This window comes from Hemiscyllium ocellatum, chromosome 4 (assembly GCF_020745735.1).
Source record: "Hemiscyllium ocellatum isolate sHemOce1 chromosome 4, sHemOce1.pat.X.cur, whole genome shotgun sequence".
Classification (NCBI taxonomy): domain Eukaryota; kingdom Metazoa; phylum Chordata; class Chondrichthyes; order Orectolobiformes; family Hemiscylliidae; genus Hemiscyllium; species Hemiscyllium ocellatum.
Window position 1 is genome coordinate 26,537,478 of NC_083404.1, and position 19,569 is coordinate 26,557,046.

A 19,569-nucleotide genomic window follows, 5' to 3' on the forward strand; every position below is an offset into this window, starting at 1 on the left:
TACAGTGACAATGTAGGAATGACAATATGTTTTTAAATTGGGGTGATTTGTGCAACTTGGAAGGATATTTTTAGGTGATTGTTTTCCCATGTGCCTGCTGTCTTCTTTCTTATTAGTGATAGAAATTATGACATTGGTAGAACTGCGGGAGTTGCCTTGGGAAAGTGCTTTGGCAAATCTGCAAGTAGTAAACATTGCTGCCATAGAGATGATTTTTAAGCTGGTGGCTAGGATGCTGGTCAAATTACTGCTACAATCTGGATCGTGCCAAGCATCTTGATAATATTAATGGCAATACATCCAGGCAAATTAAATATATTTACTAACTTTTGCCTTGTGGTGTAGTGGAGGCTTTGGAGAGTCACTTAAGCAGCATGTAACATTCACAGCATGCAGCCAGTTATTTGTGGTATCCAGAAATTGCTACATGTGGACCTAGACTCTTTATTATGAGGAAATGCCAGTGAAGATGAATTCTATAATTAGCAAGCAACCTCCCTTCTAACCTTATGATGGAGAGGAGGTTATTCATGAAGCAGCTGAAAATAGTCAGACTTGAGGTTGAATAGGCTGTGGCTGTTTTCCCTGGGCATCGGAGGCTGAGGGGTGACCTTATAGAGATTTACAAAATTATGAGGGGCATGGATAGCACAAATAGATAAGGTCTTTTCCCTGCGATGGGCATAGGTTTACGGTGAGAGGGGAAAAATATAAAAGAAACCTAAGGGGCAGCTTTTTCACGCAGAGAGTGGTGCGTGTGTGGAATGGGCTACCACAGGAAGTGGTGGAGGCTAGTCCAATTGCATCATTTAAGAGGCATTGGATAGGTATATGAATAGGAAAGGTTTGGAAGGATATGGGCTAGGTGCTGGCAAGTGGGACTAGATTGGGTTGAGATATCTAGTCAGCATGGATGAGTTAGACCAAAGGATCTGTTTCCATGTTGTACATCTCTATGACTCTGGAGATTATATCAAAATAATTTTATGAACACTTGATCAAGGTTGCTACTACCAATCAGATTTTTCGAGTTTGTGTAAATTTAAAGTCATCCATGATAATTGCTGTCCCTCTAGCATAAGAACCCAACCATTCTCATATAATTTGATATACATTGTGTTTATTGTTTGGGGGCCTGTAAGTCATTCCCAAAAGTAACGTTTTTCCCTACTATTCCTCAACTCCACCCAAATGGATTCTACAGCATCGTTGCATGGTTCCCTGAACCATAAAATGACTGTTGTGGCAGGACTTTTTTAAATGCATCAGACATCTGCTCCAAAGCACTGTCTCTTGATGAGAAACTAGCTCCACTTAAACGCAGGAATCTATCCATGTGTGCCACTTCAGCACAATACAACAAATTGTGGGTGTGTACAAATAAGGAAACTGAGTTTCTCCAGTCAATTATATAATGTACATATTTCTTCAATGAGGAATTTTCCATCATTCTAAATTTTGATCACAGTCTATATCTCAAATGTATAAATCAGCTTTTTTTAAATTTCATGAATGAAGTTTATTCCAATATTAAGAACTTTATCCGTACCCGACCAATGGGTCTCGAGTTCACAAGATACTTTGCACTTCAACTTTTGTTTGAAACCACTGTGCCAAAGGATGTGACTGGTATCCACTTCATTTTTCCATTGATATAAGATTCAGGATCAGAAAAAATGTGGAAACTAATTCCTGACTGCCTGAACTTAGTTTTAGCCATTCTTATCAAAATTTAGATCGCAATCTCCTGTCTGAAAAGAAATTTTAATTTCCATCTTGACCTTGAGGCAATTTTTCCTTTTTAATGAATCTTGACAGATGTTGAATTATCAAACCACTTTCTATCTACTAATATCCCCCAGAATGTTTACAAAATTGTCAACATCTGAGTTCTCTGTCTGAAAGCAGGTCCAACCCATAGTAACACCACCCCCATCATGCATAGGACATGGTGCAAGATTTCACGTCCACCCAAGCCAACTCTGGATTGAACTCTGTTATATTGGCACTAATCTCATTCACACCAACCATCCAGTCAACTATGCCACCCAATACGCCAAGAATAATGCTGAAATGGTATAACAATTCCAGAGCTGATTATCAGTTTTCCTTGTGTGATCAGGAAGTTCTGCCTGTCATGACATTTGAACTTGGAGCTTCTGACCCATGGACAGGATGCTACCATTGTGCCAAAGACAACTTCTGACATCTCTACGCTCTTTGGAAAACAGCAAGATTAATTGACTAAATAAGTGAGTGATAGTCCTTCAAAGGGACTCTGTGTGACAAAAGTCAAATATTCAAATTGGAATATAATAGATGTAAATTAAAGTAGAATTTCCAGAACTCATGACACAGCCCCTGCAATTCCAACCAGTTACAGAAGGATTCAAGTGTGCAGGGGCACGGCATCTTCCTCTCCATGGGTTAAAAAAAAAGATGTACTCACAGAAGAGAAATAGGCAGGTGTGTCTAACAAACACAGCTGCAGCCTGCTGCCTGAACCTGTTTTAATGGCCACCTTGGCCAGGCCCAGGAACCGATCATGGTGGCTCAGCATGGCATGGCAAAAGGTCAGAAGCATACAGGTAATAAGATTATCAGGATTGATGCAGTGATCTTGTTTATGTATTGTTGTGTATTCTTCAGATAGCATCCTCAGTTATATGTAGGTTGCAGAACTATAGCTTATCCCATGATATTGTTGCCAGGCAAGACAAGGCAATAAGCCGTAAGTCTACTCCAGATGCTTTGCGAATTCAATACTGTGATGTTGGCACTATTCTGAACCACATGCTAACTGTCTACGCAACTGAGTCAGCTGGCCACCCCAATGAATAATAGGATGGTGGTGGAAGAATTCTTGAGTTAAATATCAATACAATGAACTGTGGTATGAGCGCATCTTCCATGGCAAACAAATCCTGATGTGGGATTGGAACCCAGAGCTACTGAGCCAGAAGCAGCAATACTACCACTACACCACAAAACCACTGCAGTATTTTTTAATGTGTTTGAAAGACTTAATCTATGCCCTTTGCTGATTTATCCTTAACAATAATGTAATTAACATACTATTACCACTATCGACTATGGACCAGGAAATATCAGCACTTCCAGGTTTTGTTTGTGTTATTCCAGAGTGGGAAAAATAGACTTCTGCCAGATGGCTTCATGCTGTGCCTACAAATTCTACACACATTCTCTGATATTCTAACCATTCTTGCAATAGTTTGTGTATAACTTTCCAATTCTCTTCTGCTGCATTCTTCACAAAAGGGACAACACCATTCCCAACTCCATTATTTTCCACAAAAATAGAGTACTGCAATATTTATGAGACCGGTTTTGAAAGCTCAGATTAAAGAAAGTATTAATCCTTGTATCAATAGTGTCCTTTGATATAAATACTATTGATGTTTTGTCATTTCTATTTATCATCTTTTAACTGTTATTCCAATGCTTGCTTTTCTGCATGAACTAGGTTAACCTGTGTTACTTCAACAAGTGTCATGTTCACTACCATTTGGTTATGTATTCTTTTTGTGCGGTTTATAGATTTGGAGCAACTGTCATTGGCTTTGAGTGCACATGAGGCTGGAATCAAACTTGGGTCCCTGGTGCTGTGAGGCAAAGTGCTAACCACTGAGCCACCGTGCCGCCCCAAGTACTGCATGAAGTACAGCTTGAAGTCTACACTCGCAACAGAATATGATCTTCCTGAAATGTGTAGATGCAAATTGAAGAAAAGGATTATGGAAAAACATTTTCAACGGTAGAAATCCATGACTGAAAATCAGAATATCACCCAAAGACTTGAAACTTCTTAAACTCTGCACTTTATATTGCATCTAGAAAACAAAAGGTGATGAACTTTCCTTCAACTTATTATTTGAGGAAACAAAACTCGGCAGATCTTGTAGGATCTGTGGAGAGAAAACAGAGTTAGGTTTTCAGTGCAGTGCCTCTTCATCAGAACCCCAGGAAGTGGTAATTTTGTAGGTTCACTTAGACTGAACTTTGGTTTCAATTGATCATATTGAATAATTCATCATATTGAATAATTATGGATTCGCATTTTGAAAATGGCCAAGTCCACCTCTCAATATACATTTCCATTTCTCTTTGAAACATCACAATATATTTTAAATATACAAAAAAAATCATTGAAAGAATCTTTGGAATTTTCACTTAACAGCTTTTTTGAGGAGTTGAATGTATAGTAACCTCCAAGAGTAGGGCAATAGTGCTTTATATGTATTTTAAATCTTGACTTCAATTTACCATTTTTAATTCAATTGAAACCAAAGTTCAGTCTAAGTGAACCTACAAAATTACCACTTCCTGGGGTTCTGATGAAGAGGCACTGCACTGAAAACCTAACTCTGTTTTCTCTCCACAGATCCTACAAGATCTGCCGAGTTTTGTTTCCTCAAATAATAAGTTGAAGGAAAGTTCATCACCTTTTGTTTTCTAGATGCAATATAAAGTGCAGAGTTTAAGAAGTTTCAAGTCTTTGGGTGATATTCTGATTTTCAGTCATGGATTTCTACCGTTGAAAATGTTTTTCCATAATCCTTTTCTTCAATTTGCATCTACACATTTCAGGAAGATCATATTCTGTTGCGAGTGTAGACTTCAAGCTGTACTTCATGCAGTACTTGGGGCGGCACGGTGGCTCAGTGGTTAGCACTTTGCCTCACAGCACCAGGGACCCAAGTTTGATTCCAGCCTCATGTGCCTATGTGGAGTTTGCACATTCTCCCCATGTCTGCATGGGTTTCCTCCCACAGTCCAAAAGATGTGCAGGTTAGGTGAATTGACTAAAGAAAATTGCCCATCGTGTTCATGGATATGTGGGTTAGGTGCATTAGTTAGGGGCAAATGTAGGGTAGGGGAATGGGTCTGGGTGGGTCACTGTTCGGAAGGTCGGTGGAGACTTGTTGGGCCTATTGGCCGGTTTCCAAACTGTAGGATTCTATGAAAACTTCTATGTAACTGTATTGAATGCTGAAATATTGATGTCACTGTGGGGATTTTATACAAATTAATTGGTCCACAATCTTGATAGTAATAAGACTGTAAACAAAAGGAAAACCTAATGTTCATACCCATTTGAAGTAATTTATTCCACCCTTTTGAACTGCCCTAGGAGTATCTGCATTTTCTGTAAATCACAATAATTGCTTGAATTTTCTGGTATTCACTCTGCAATGAATTTGCCAGTTGGTGCTATAATATGTACATGACTCTTTGTCACAAAAACTTCTTGATCCTTTTTGTCTTCATCTACTCTGATCCCTGATGTTGTATGACATTGGAATGCACTAATTGATTTGTCATTGGTCGGTTGTTGGCTGTGCTTGTCTCTTTATGCAATTCTACTTGAAAATGTTAATTAATAAACATTTTTCATAAACTCAAGAGAAGGAATTCTGGATGATCCCTGAAGGAAATCAGTAATGTGAATGTGAAGAAATGTTTTGTGCAAAACTGCATAATGATAATGTGAAGTCTTCATTACAAATCTGAAAAGTCACAGGCTAAACTAAGTAATCAATTGATCAGAGACATTAACTGGAATAGACTACAATCTTAGATGCATATTAGTCCAGTTAATTGATTTCTGGTTCAAATAGTAATTAAAAGGATGGATGTTTAAACAAAGTCTTCTTAAAAATCTACATTGCCCTCTGATTTTTCCTTCTTTCAAATCACATTCTGAGATGAACAAATGGCAGTTCAGTTATTTCTCCCTTTCATTGTTTTCATCGAGATTATATCTGCTCCAGACTGGCTTGAATGTTACAATGAAAAACTAAGCTTATTAATGTATTTCTCTCTCTTCTCCAAACACCCATGCCAGTGCAAATACTTTTTCACGTTTTAGCTCAATTACAGCAAGCCAGAAGGATTGGACTCTCTTCTGTATTACTCAATGTCACATGCAGTGATGCTGTTTTTCAGTAGTTATGTGGCATTTGATGGTACAATGGGTTACAAGATAGCCTTTCATTTCTGGTACTTCCCAATCCTCAAGTTGAACTGTTGGTTGAATGACTAATTTTCTCATCTGTCACATCATTTGCTAAATAATCTGGTTGTCATAATACAGTTCCTAGTGACCTATATAGAAAACTGAGCCTGATCTGACATTAGTATAGCAGTCTTTATCAAAAAGAATGGGAAAGTATGGAAAATGAGGAAAGTATTTCAATAGTGCACAGATAAACTTCAAAGATTGCTAACATGGTGCTGAAGTCAATTGTGGAACCGCTACTGAGATTAGCTAACTCAATCATTCATTCAATGAACGATTCATTCAAACTACTTTTGGTTAAAGTTTGCACAACAACTTACAATGTTTAATGTTATAGAACAGAGAAATACTTCAATTGTTCACTTCAGTGCTATCTGCAGACTTTTTTTATGGTTATGAATGCTGATCATCACAAATGTTTTCTACAGATGTACAACCCATTTGACTATTATCAAATACCAATATCATGTTGAAGAATGATGCATTGTACTTTTAAAGTTGACAAGTCATATTGCTCCTTTGCACTAAATGATTTCCAAACATTTGTAGGAGCTGTTTTGTAACAAGTAATTGAAGAATCGATTGTTGTTTCCATGTTTCATGAGGTGGTGACTCTGTTATGATGAGTAATTTTTGCATTTTCTGAATTATGTACTTTAAAGTAGGGATGGTGTGTAGCATTTAAGTATTTTATTAAATGTTTTCAATTTTAACTTTAGCAGTCAATGAAAAGTCTTACATTAAGAATGGAAGTGGAAATTTTGTCACCAGGTGATAAGTTTTTTTATGCAATATTGAACATAGGTATTTTCAAAACTCTACCTTAATGCTGAAAGTTTATTAAACATTACTTTGATTCACCTTTTAAAAGGTATTGTGTGGGATTATCTGTGAAACTTAGTTTTTATCAAATTACTGTACTTACCATACAGGAAATGCAAATAAATATTTTCTGACATGCTTCTTTTTGTAAAATATGTATATTTATAAAATTAAAGATGGATCACAAAGGAATGATTCTTTGGGGTGATCACATGAAAGCCTGATCTATTATTTCATATTTATTGTATTATATTAAAAATCCATTTATTCAATTGGCTTACACTTTCCATCTTCTTAATTATTTTTGTTCAATTTTGTTTTTTAAACTATACTACACACTACACTAAAAATGTAGTCCATTTATTACAATATAATTATATTACTAATGGAGCCAAATAGGTATGAGCCCAGATTTCTTGTCAAGATAATAATCTTTACTGTTACTGTGTGCAGTCGATGTGGTAACTTCAGGCAAAGGGCACATCCAGAGTTTCCAAATCCAAAGTAGCTGTTTGAGTTGTGTGCTATACTGTTAGTTTCACGAAAGCAAAGACTTTCTATCTAGTTCACCTTTGGAACTTATTGAATGGTGTGAAGTATTTCCACAGCTGATACAAGCTAAACTTTCCACAGAATGCTATGTTGTCCATTCCAATCTAAGTACCTTTTTAACTCTACAACGATGCTGCCAATCTCTCTGACACTGAGAAACAGCTATTACAAAGGTTATTCCTTCAAACTTCTAATTGCTTGAGACTCAAAATTGTTTCTTTTTGTTATTTTTCCTTCCTACCTGTCTCTTTTTTACTTAATCCAATCTTGATTCCCCTGTCTTTATTTCTGTTTTTGAAACTAATTTGGCATTGAATTTACCTCCTTTAAAAAAACACTTGATCACGGGATGGTTAATTTCACAGACCTCCAGTTTGATTACATTGATGCAGATGGATTACCCATTCAGGTCTTAAATGTTCTATTTTTCTTGCTGCACTCTCCTCTTGCCATTCCAGTAACTTGCCATGCAAAGGATCTAAAATCTAAATGTGCAGGGGTAAGTCTAACTATTGATATGGCTTAAAGTCATTAGAAAGTTATTCTGCATGTAACATCTAAAAGCCAAGACTGAAAACTATGAAAGGGAACACAAGGTCAATCAGACAGTAACTAATGCCACAATTGAATTTTTTTTTAATATTGGGGGTGAACGCAGCACTGAACGTGATGCTCTGCTACTTGGATTTGAAATGCTGGGAAGATATTGATTACAAAATTATACAATGAATCTTCATTTTAACACCATGACAATGGAAAGCATGCAGTATCCCATTCTTGGAGAAGCTATAAAATTTATAAATAAACTAATAATTTATAAAGTAGCATGTATATTGCGAATGAGTACATTTATCCTCAATGCTAACTGCTTCTCAATCAGGTTTGAGAAGCAGTTAACATTGAGAATAAATGTACTCATTCACAATATACAAGCTACTATATAAATTATTAGCATATATTAATCTTATGACAACTAATAAACAGCTGCCTTTTGAGGGAAGTAAGACAGATCTTTAGAGTCACTGTATCTTTGAGGTGATAAAGTCAAGTCTTGGCTCCAAAGAAAGCTTAAAAAAAAAGCCCTATGGTTCTAACCAAACAAGCTTCTCCAATGAGCTATATTGTTTTAGTCAATTGAACTATTCAGACAGTGTCCCCTTTAGGGCCCCTAAATCTGGATTTTGGCAATCTGCACCTAATTTCTCTGGAGTTAAAGTTGGCTTTGCTGGACCAGTCCAAACTCCCCACCAAAGTACTCTTGTTCTGAAGAAGAGTATTTGGACTCAAAACATTAATTCTCTTTCTCTCTCCACAGACATTGCCAGACCTGCTGAGTATCTCCAGGACTTTGTTTTATTTCAGATTTCCAGCATCTACAGAATTTTCCTTTTATTACAATTATATTAGGCTTCAGTGAATACTGTCTTCCAATTTTGAATACTGTCTTCCAATTTTGATGCCTTTAGGTAGGGAGAGATATATGAACCTTAGAAAGATTGCATTGTAGATTTACTAGCTTTCGATGGTGAAGGGATTGTCTAATAAGGAGAGATTGAGTCATCGAGGCCTTTAATTCAATGGAGTTTAGAAGAAAGGGAAGTGATGTCAAAACATACAAAATTCTTACAAGTCTTCAGGCAGTGGATGCTAGTAAGATATTTCTAAGCAAGAAGGGGGCCACAAACTTCAATTAAGAGCTTAGCCATTTAGAGGAGAAATTTGCACATAAACTTTGCAATTCTATACCCCAGAGGTTTGTGGATGCTCAATCATCAAGTATATTCAAGACAAAAATCAATAGCTTCCTAGACAGTCAGGCAGCCTAGAGCTATTGAGATAGTATGGGGTAGTGGAGTTGAGATAGACTTCAGCCATGTTTTAACTTAATCTTGGAACATGTTTTAAGGCCATATAACCTATTGCTTGTAGTTCCTATATTATCACAAATGACTGTTTTAAGACTGTTGCAATTGAAAAATAAAGATTAAAGACCAGAAACGAGAGCTATTTTGACAAATATTTATTGTTTCACCTCCAAGCGGTTTAAAAAATGTATATAAATGTGGGAGTAGCACTCATATATTGAACATGCATGTCGATATTCTAAATAGTTGGTGGCAGGGAAGGAGTGTTTGGTAGAAAAGAGATTTTAGAAATGCCATATCAAATAGATAACTGAAAAGCATATGCCATCAGCATATTTTAGATTTACATTCAGACAGGAGTCATTGGTTTTAAATTCAGTTTGAAAAGTAATGAAATTTGTTAGCAGGAATAAATTTGAAGACTATCAATAAGCTATTAAACAGAAATTAATGTGGATTCAGATCTAAGTAATCGACACACTTAACTTTGAAGATGTAACAGCTCATGTAGATAATGACCATGTCTGCAGCATGATTTTGAAAAGACTTTGACAGATTTTCACAAGTAAGATCATTAGTTAAACTGTGAACTGTATCTTAATTCTGAAAATCAATGTTTAAAGACTGAAAGATTTGAAAACATAAAGTCCAGCTTTAGGAAATACAAAGTTGGATGTCCCATATCTTGGTTAATTTTACTCACTATATTCATAAATTTAATCCAATGTGCTTAATTTTGTAGACAACACCAAACTAAGAGGGAGTCCAAGAAGGTGGCTCAGAGATTGCTAAATTAACAGAATACAATACTGTATGTAAATGTGCAGAAAAATGGTCAATGAAATTTAATGCAACCAAATATAAAATATTAAGGGAAAAATATGATTATTACCCCATGAATTGTATTGTAATAGTTAAGGATTAAAATGAAAAAGACCGAAAAATCTTTAGTAAATTCCCTTAATGCTGAACTGCAATTGACAGCCAGTAAAGTAAACAATTACATTACTAAAAACAATAGCTAAAAATCAAACACCAGGTTAGAGTTCAATAGGTTTATTTGGAAGCACTAGCTTTTGAAGCACCGCTCCTTCATCAGGCACCTTCCAAACTCATGAGGTGAAGAGAAGCAGATGTTGAAAAAAAATGTACAAACTCCCTCTGAGCATACACCACCCACACTTAGAAATGTTGCAATAAACCTGTGGATTATAACCTGGTATTGCATGATTTTTGATTTGATTTATTGATTGTCACATGTACAGAAATACAGTGAAAAGCTTTGTGTGTGTGTGTGTTCAAGCTTCTGTATTTTCTGCCTGATGGAAGACGTTGTCGGAGAGCATTGCCAGGGTGCGATGGGTCTTTGATGATGTTGGCAGCCTTTCCATGGCAACGGGCTGTGTAAATGAAGTACATGGATTGAAGGTGTAATGGTCTGGGCTGTGCACACAACCTTCTGTAATTTCTTAACGCCGAGCAGTTGTCATCCCAGGCCGTTATGCACCTGGACTGTATACTTTCAGTAGTCCATCTGTAGAAGTTGGTGAGGGTCATTATGGACATGCCAAATTTCCTGAGCCACCTTAGGAAGAGGAGGCATTGTTATGTCTTCTTGGCTGTCATAACTATGTGGGAAGTCCAAGGTAGAGTGTCAGTTATCATCACTCTGAGGAACTTGACACTCTCCATTCTCTCAACTTTAACACTGATGATGTGGAAGGGGGCATGTTCTCCTCCTTTCTTTCTGAAGTTACTGATCAGTTCTTTAGTTTTGCTGATGTTGAGAGAGAGAGATTTTTCTCATTGCACCATGTCACCAAGCCCTCTATCTCCCTTCTGTATTTTGACTTGTCATTGTTAGATATCCTACTACAGTAGTGTCATCAGCAAACTTATAGATGGTGTTCATTAGGAATTTAGCAACACAGCCATGGGTGTACAAGGAGTACAGTAGGGGGCTGAGGATACATCCTTGGCGGGGTGGGGGTCCAGTGTTTAGTGTTATTGTGGAGGAGGTGCAGTTGCCTACCTTCACTGATTGATCCTAATAGAACCTTAGGTGTGTCAATACCACATGAACTGCAGCAGTTCTAGAAGCTGGCTCCAGTACCTTCTTAATGGCAATTAGAGATGGATACCAAATGCTGGCCTAGCCACTGATGTCTATATTCCATAGAAGACTTTTACCTCTGTGATAAAGCTATAAGTATTCAAAGTTTGTGAGAAGATTTGTTGTGGTTCTGTTCGCCGAGCTGGGAGTTTTTCTTGCAAACATTTCGTCCCCTTTCTAGGTGACATCGTCAGTGCTTGGGAGCCTCCTGTGAAGCGCTTCTGTGCTGATTCCTCCGGCATTTTTTTATACTAGTTTGAATCTGCCGCTTCCGGTTGTCAGTAGCTGTCCGCTGCAGTGGCCGGTATGTAGGGTCTATGTCGATGTGTCTGTTGATCGAATTCGTGGATGAGTTGACTCATCCATGAATTCGATCAACAGACACATCGACATAGACCCTATATACCGGCCACTGCAGCGGACAGCTACTGACAACCGGAAGCGGCAGATTCAAACTAGTATAAATGCCGGAGGAATCAGCACAGAAGCGCTTCACAGGAGGCTCCCAAGCACTGAAGACGTCACCTAGAAAGGGGATGAAACGTTTGCAAGAAAAACTCCCAGCTCGGCGAACAGAACCACAACAAAGCTATAAGTAATCTATCTGCGTACTTCCTTATGTGATTGTCAAATTCCAGTTGATAAGGATGGCACAGTGGTTAACACTGCTGCCTCACAGCGCCAGAGACCTGGGTTCAGTTCCCACTTTGGACAACTATCAGTGTGGAGTTTGCACATTCTCCCCATGTCTGTGTGGGGTCTCCTCCAGGTGCTCCGGTTTCCTCCCACAGTCCAAAGATGTGCAGCTTAGGTGAATTGGCCATGCTAAATTGCCCGTAGTGTTAGGTGAAGGGGTAAATGTAGGGGAATGGGTCTGGGTGGGTTGCTCTTTGGAGGGTCGGTGTGGACTTGTTGGGCCGAAGGGCCTGTTTCCACATTGTAAGTAATCTAATCTTCCCACAAAGTGTCCTGGTATGCTTCATAACGTTACTGTGCATTTATGTAACACCTTTATTATTGAAACAGCAGAACTTACATGCAACAATCTTGTGATTATTACTTAAGGTGAAGTAGTGAATGTTTGAGGAAATCCTTTGTCAAGGTCTGGGATGGTTTATGGATAGAAAAACTGAACTAAGAGGCAGGATTTTCCTGAAGGTTTCAGGATGTCAAGATTGGGTCACAAGCCTACACTTTTTATCAGCCATTGTGGCAAAGCACCTTCCTATTGGCTGCCGCTGTACTTGCCATCCTATTAAGGACATTGGCAGGCTCCCATTGCTGTCAACCTAATCACAGTCTGGAAGTTTGACTGTTCCCTAATAGTGGTGGGCACTGATCGGGTAAGTAAAGACCCAGAGAGTCCTGCAAAATGGAGATACCCTCAGGAATGAAAATGATTAGACATTTGAGAAGATGGAATGGGGCAAATTTCTTGGAGGTGCATTTATCGAGCAGTGTTCCTGAGAAGGGGAGAATACAGTGAAATTGCATCAGCTGAGAGTAAGGGGTTGACCCAAATCAGTAATGGTGGGATAAAACACTGAAGAGGTCTTTGGAGGCTGAGTATTTTTTTAAACTCAGGTGTATGACAACTCCAATAGTAAATACCAGAGATTTCAGTGTGGAAGTTAGTTATTTTAAACCATTTGGGGTTTTGGAGAAAGGGATTCTGGTGTGATCCTGTACAGGACTGCTGTTGGTTACCGTACAAGAGATTTGTTTTGAACTTGTGAAGGAGTGTTTTGAGATTAATGGGATTACACTTTTACTGCATATTTGCTTCTTTTGAAATTTGTGTTATAAGTAAATAGAATGGTTTATGTTCTATTCATGTATTTTGCTAAATAAACCTGTTAAAACAAAATCTGCAACATTACATATTTCTGCCTCAGTGAGACAACCTTGCTAAAATCAAAATAAAATATGATCTATCAAGCCTGATTTCAGGCTGGGATCTGTCTAGTCCAGTAGTAATGTTACCTTGGATCATAGCACATTGTCATTTTTTTCCTGGTTCTCAAAGTTTGCTAAATCCTCTGACCCTCTGACTAATCATTTCAGATTTGTGTGGTGTGACTTTCAAAGTACAAGGTAAAACTTCCCTTCACTTCCTTATTTAACCACATGATGCATTTTTTTCTCTAAGACCCTTTCTTTATGACTAGGATAAATCTTTGCTACTAATATCCAATATCTCCTTAAGAGTGTACCAATTCCACTGTCCTACCTTTTAACCTAACTTCTAGTTACTGTAACTTATAAATAGCTTCAGCATCCTTCGTAGTAGTAACCTTTATTTAGGTTTAAGAAATCAAGTTATGGACTTGCATTTCTCACTTCCAAACAGTATATGACATTCTATCTTGTTGTTATCACTGTTACCAAGAGATTCTCTGACCATAAGGTAGTTGATTAACCCTGTCTCATTGCACTTACCACATCTAGGATAAACTGATCCCTGGTTGACTCTAACATGTATTGCTCTAAGAAACTATCCCAAAAAATCTCTCTTGAGCTGTATTCCCTCGAAGCCTTGCTGTGCTTGGAGGTTCCATACGCTCTGATCGGTGTGTCAGTGCTGTTCCATGCATTGACTTCTGGTTTTGGAAGCCACTGCCACATGCAGACCCTGGAAAACCATGCAGCAGAATAAAAAAATTGATTAGATGGAACTTTGCTCATGAACTAATTTTCCAGGTTACCTTTGTCAATCTGATTCTCCCAATCTAAATATAAATTAATGACATGCATGATCTTCTTTACTCCTGTATGCTCTGTCCTCCAATGTAACTACTATTAAACACATTATTTAAACAATTCCCACAAGTGACCTCTTACTTATATGATTTCTTGTCTCTACTCAACTTGGTTCTGAAGAAGGGTCACTGGACCCGAAACACTAACTCTGTTTTCTCCCCACTGATGCTGCCAGACCTGCTGAGTTTTTACCAGCAAATTCTGATTTGTTTCTGATTTTCAGCATCTGCAGCTGTTTTCAGCATCTTTTTTTTATTCTACATCTGGATCTTTCAAGTTAATGTCATCCTTAATTAAAGAGCTACGCTGCCACCTTTTCCTAGCTTCATATCATTTGGCTGTGTCAAACACCCTCCAACATTCAGGTCCCAGCATTGGTCACCTTCCAATCATGTCTCTGTAATGTTTACCCATTCATAGATATTTATCGCTATCTGCGCTAACAGTTCGTCTATTTTGTTACAAGTTGTGTGTAATCAGGTACAGCCTTAAGTTCGGATTCTTGTAAACTATTTTTAAATTCTACTTGCTGGTGCAATCCTATATTTTCATATTCTGGCCTTTTCCTGTTGCATTTTGGTATTCATTATCCAAATTATACTCTGCTTTATTGTATTTTAAATGTTGGCCTTGACTATATCTTCCTTCACTTGAAGTCACCACCAACCATTACTTAAGTTTAAACCTCTGTTCCACTATCCAGTTATACAATTCTCTACAATATTAGTCTCGGCAATGTGAGAGTTCTGTACCTCTCTCGCTCCTCCAGTGCTGCTGACTCCCTGTCCCAGGCTCCTTCTTTCACACACTTAGCAGAAACTTCAGTTTCCTGAGTAATTCCTTTAGAGTGTGCTATGATGAGATTTATACAGTGCAGCAACTCCTAACTACACTTGACGTAATAACTGTCTGGCTAGTGGAACATCTGGGTCCTTATTTTACCATGATCTATTCTCCATACTTAAAAGTCAGCTTCTCATACTCTGTTACCCTGGCCTTTGTCTAACATCCATCCATGTCAACTAAGAATCTAAAGAATATTAACTGCATTATTGTCGATATGTTCCCTGAGTTTTCCTTCTCTCAGATGTTCTGATTCATTCCACATTAACACATCAAGTATTGAATCCTCCTTGGTTTCTCACTTACTGGGTTCGAAGGAGACCTTACACATTAATGGAACTCTATTCCCTACCCTGGTCACCCTTTTTGTTCCATTATATTAATGATAATTGATAACTCCTATGGTTGTTCTTTCTATGGGTGCTCTTCATTTCCTTAATCTATTTACATGTTTCTTCCTCATGGACTATCACTATTAATGTTGATAATAAAAAGATTGATCTTTCCTTTTCTGAGCTTGCATATTTGATTACAATACAAGAGAAAATCCATCTCTTACTAAAGATTATAATGTTAATAACTTTGGAAACCAGTATTTCTTGTAGACAAGTCTAACATATTTAGTAACCTTGATTTTACCTATATAAACTATAAAATCTCCACATTTATTTGCTGCAATTTTGTCTTCAGTTATACATGTTTTAAGGAATCCATTTTACTTCATTACCGATCCATGGAAACTAAAAATAAACTTGCATTTATAGTGCTCAGTACATCCCAAAATCTTTTTGCAGCAAAGTAAGTACTTTTGAAGTGTAGTAATTGTTTTAATTTAGATAATGTTGCAGATAATTTATGCAAAGTAAATGAGACACTCAATGAGACTGAAACTAAATGAGACTTTCCAAGGATATTACTTGACAGATAAATATCAGCTAATGCAATTCTGTGCTCTCCTTTAAAGAGTACCATGCAATCTTTTACACCTGTCTAAACAAGACGGTGGGGTTTTAGATCAATGAGACAACACAGCACTCACTCAGTTCTGCACTTAAGCGTCAACATTCAACTCTCATCGAATAGAATCTGAACCAAATTCCTTTTACATAGAAACAAGAATTCTACCACCTATCTCAAACCAGCCTACAAGAATTTGCCTACTTCATCAGCAATATTATCATTCAGAGACCAAAGTCCAAAAAGTTGCCATCAGTATTAAACTGAGTCAAAAATATTGAGCAAACAGATTGCCTAAATAAATAAATGTTTTAATTTTGCCTCAGCACAAACTTTTTTGGAGAAATAGCAGCACTCTCATCAGCAAATGGCTTCCTGACAAAATGGAAATCTGCATTCTTCAGTGATATTTAATCTGAGTACAGAATAGAACTAAGTCAGTAACTAAAAGTTAAGATACAGGAGAAAAACATCTGGAAATGTTCAGCAGGTGATATGGTAATGGTTAAGAGATTCTGACATTTTAATTCCACCATTCTCCCTCAGAATAAGGCGCAACTAGATTTCTGATATTTAAATAGAAAATACATCATAATTTGAGAACATAATGATCTTTGTTAAATATTAAATTCCAGCTCTCAAATTAATATTTTGAGTAGGGTGAGTTGTAACTGCAATATATAATTGTTACCAGCAGGTAGCAGTGAAATGCCAGTGGATCCTCTTAATTGTAGAACTACTTTTTATTTTGAAGTTAAAAATCACACAACACCAGGTTATAGTCCAACAGGTTTATTTGAATGTACAAGCTTACAGAGCTTTATCAGGTAGCTAGTGGGGCAGGATCATAGAACACAAAATTTTTAGTAATAGATCAAAGTGTCATACAACTGATGTGATGTATTGAACAAACCTAGATTGCTGTTAAGTCGTTAATCACTTAGAATGGGGATGCAAGTTTTGAATTTATTTTGAATGCCGTCCTGCCAGAAAATAGAAGTTTCTCTTTGGAGGTCTAATTGAATGTCATAGGGAAAAGAAAACTGCTGCAATTTTTAATGCTAATTTAAAATAATTAAATTTTGTTAATATTTTTGAATATCTTTAGTTATCAGCAGTGCCTGCTCTTAAACCTTCAGGTTATAGCCATATTTAGTTAATCAGTGCAGGAGTTTAGAGTTTCATATATTTAGAACAAATAAGAGCTTAGATTATATATATTTAATATGTATTCACACTGTTAAACAGTTGTCACATGGGAATAGATGCTAGCCATTTAAATTTACAATGTCCTACATCAAATGGGATTAAATTGGAGTGTATCTGAGAAAAGAAAGTAAAAAGATGTGCCCTAGGAGACAAAAAAGGTGCAATATTAGAAACATTAAAACCAGACTTCAATGAAATAAAGCATCAAAGTACATTTATTAGAGGGTATTACTCAGACATTTAATTGAAATGTATCATTTAGATACAATGATCTACATGTGAAAGCAAAATATCAGTCTGTCTGCCTTGGCAAAATCTACTGAGGTCCCTAGGCTCATCTTAACCAAACTTTGTTAATGATACCTTTGGAGAAAGAGCAAGTTGTAGGAGAGCTGACATCTAACCGCCTTAACTGTTGGGTGGATTTCCATCAGAGCATTTTTTGCATCCAAGAAGGGTGTGATAACTTTACGTCATAATTGCAAGACTTGCTTTCCTGTGTATTTTTCTTCATATTTCGTTCATTTCAGGCTATGTTCTGAGATAATACATATTATTTCTTGGAACGGGAAAGTAATGGGTAGCACATAGCCAGGCAAAATGAAAAAGCTGAAGCAAATAGGCAAAATGTAGTCACAACGTATATGTAGCAATTTAAGAAGGGAAAGATGAGGAAGCGGGCAAAAAATAAAACAAATTCACACGGAGCAACAGAATGCAGGAAGAACCATTGCTGCAAGTGACCAGGAGCTTTTGTCTACAATGTTCATCATAATTATGAAGCAGACTCTGACTATAATACTGGCAGCCTATCAGAAATGTATAAATATTGTGCTACAAAAAAGAACCTCCTTGCACAAATGATTATGTCTATTTGCCAACTTTAAGTAAGCTACCTGACCCAAAGCATGTTCTTATGGGAATGACTAAATAAAGTCTTTTTTCTTAAAATCTAGAAATACTCCCATGCATAACTGAATGACTATTTTTCCCACCAGCAAATCACCCATGGTACTTTTCATCTATTGAATGCTACCACCAAGTCAACTGTGTTTTCCATTAAACAATTTGTGTGCAATTGAACGACATATAAAAAGCACCTGAAGATGTAAGAGCTGAGTAGGATCATTGGATTGGAAATTGCTGAGTAAAAAAGAATTTCTAATGTAGACTATCATGACAAACTGAAAATGCAGAGTGTGACACTAAAAGTGTAGACGCTGATGCTACCCATATTGCTTTGGGCACTGATAATGGAATAATCTGAGCATGGACAAAAACTGAGCGACTGTGCAGTTCTGGTCTCTCTCCTATAGGAAGGAGGTTGTGAAACCTGAAAGGGTTCATAAAAGATTTACAAGGATGTTATCAGGGTTGGAGGGTGTGAGCCAAAGGGAGAGGCTGAATAAGCTGGGCCTGTTTTCTCTGGAGGTTTATAAAATCATGAGGGGCATGGATAGGGTAAGGAGACATGGTGTATGGGAGTCCAGAGCTAGAGAACATAGGTTTAGGGTGAGAGGGGAAAGATTTAAAAGGGGCATGAGGGCTGACTTTCTTCACGCAGAGCATGGTGCATGTATGGAATGAGTTGCCAGAGGAAGTTATGGATTCTGGTAAAATTACAGGCATCTGGTTGGGTATATGAATATGAAGAGTTTAGAGGGATAAGGACCAAGTGCTGGCAAGTAGGTCTCAATTATTGTAGGATATTTGGTTAGCATGGACAAGTTGGACTGAAGGTTCTCTTTCTGTGCTGTACATTTCTATGACTCCATGACTTTAAGTAAATATGGAAATAGCTTTTTATTCTGAGGATTTTGAGAATGACTAGTAAAATCCTATTAAACTAGAGTCAGTTCAAAAAAAGGTATAGCAAATGAAAATAAATATTTTGTCAAATAATATTTCTAACTAATATTTGTCATATATATTCTCATACTTGAGGGATTGAAATTGTCAATTAAAATAATTGTCAAAGAGGTTGCTAATTGAATTATTGACTGAAATCTGTTGCATGTACAAAAGGCTTCTATTAACTTTGTAGAAATATTTTCATGGTTTAATCTTCAGCTTTAATATTGACTTCATTCAGTCCAATGCCTATAGGATGAATATCTCAGCTTATTGCTTCATAAAATCACTTTCCTTTCTTTTTATTATTCAGTCACTGGATGTGGGTGTCACTGGTTAGACCAATAGTTATTGCCCATCCCTAAAAGCTCAGATGGCAGTTAAGAGTCATTCACAATGCTATGGTTCTCAGATCACATCCAGGCCAGACCAGGTAAGGATGGCGGTTTCCTTCCCTGAAGGCCATTAGTTATCTTATGAAGTCCCATCCCAATAATTCCTGGACACAAGATCAGTAACCCAGTTGGTACTTCAATTAAAAAAAGAAAAAAGCTAGA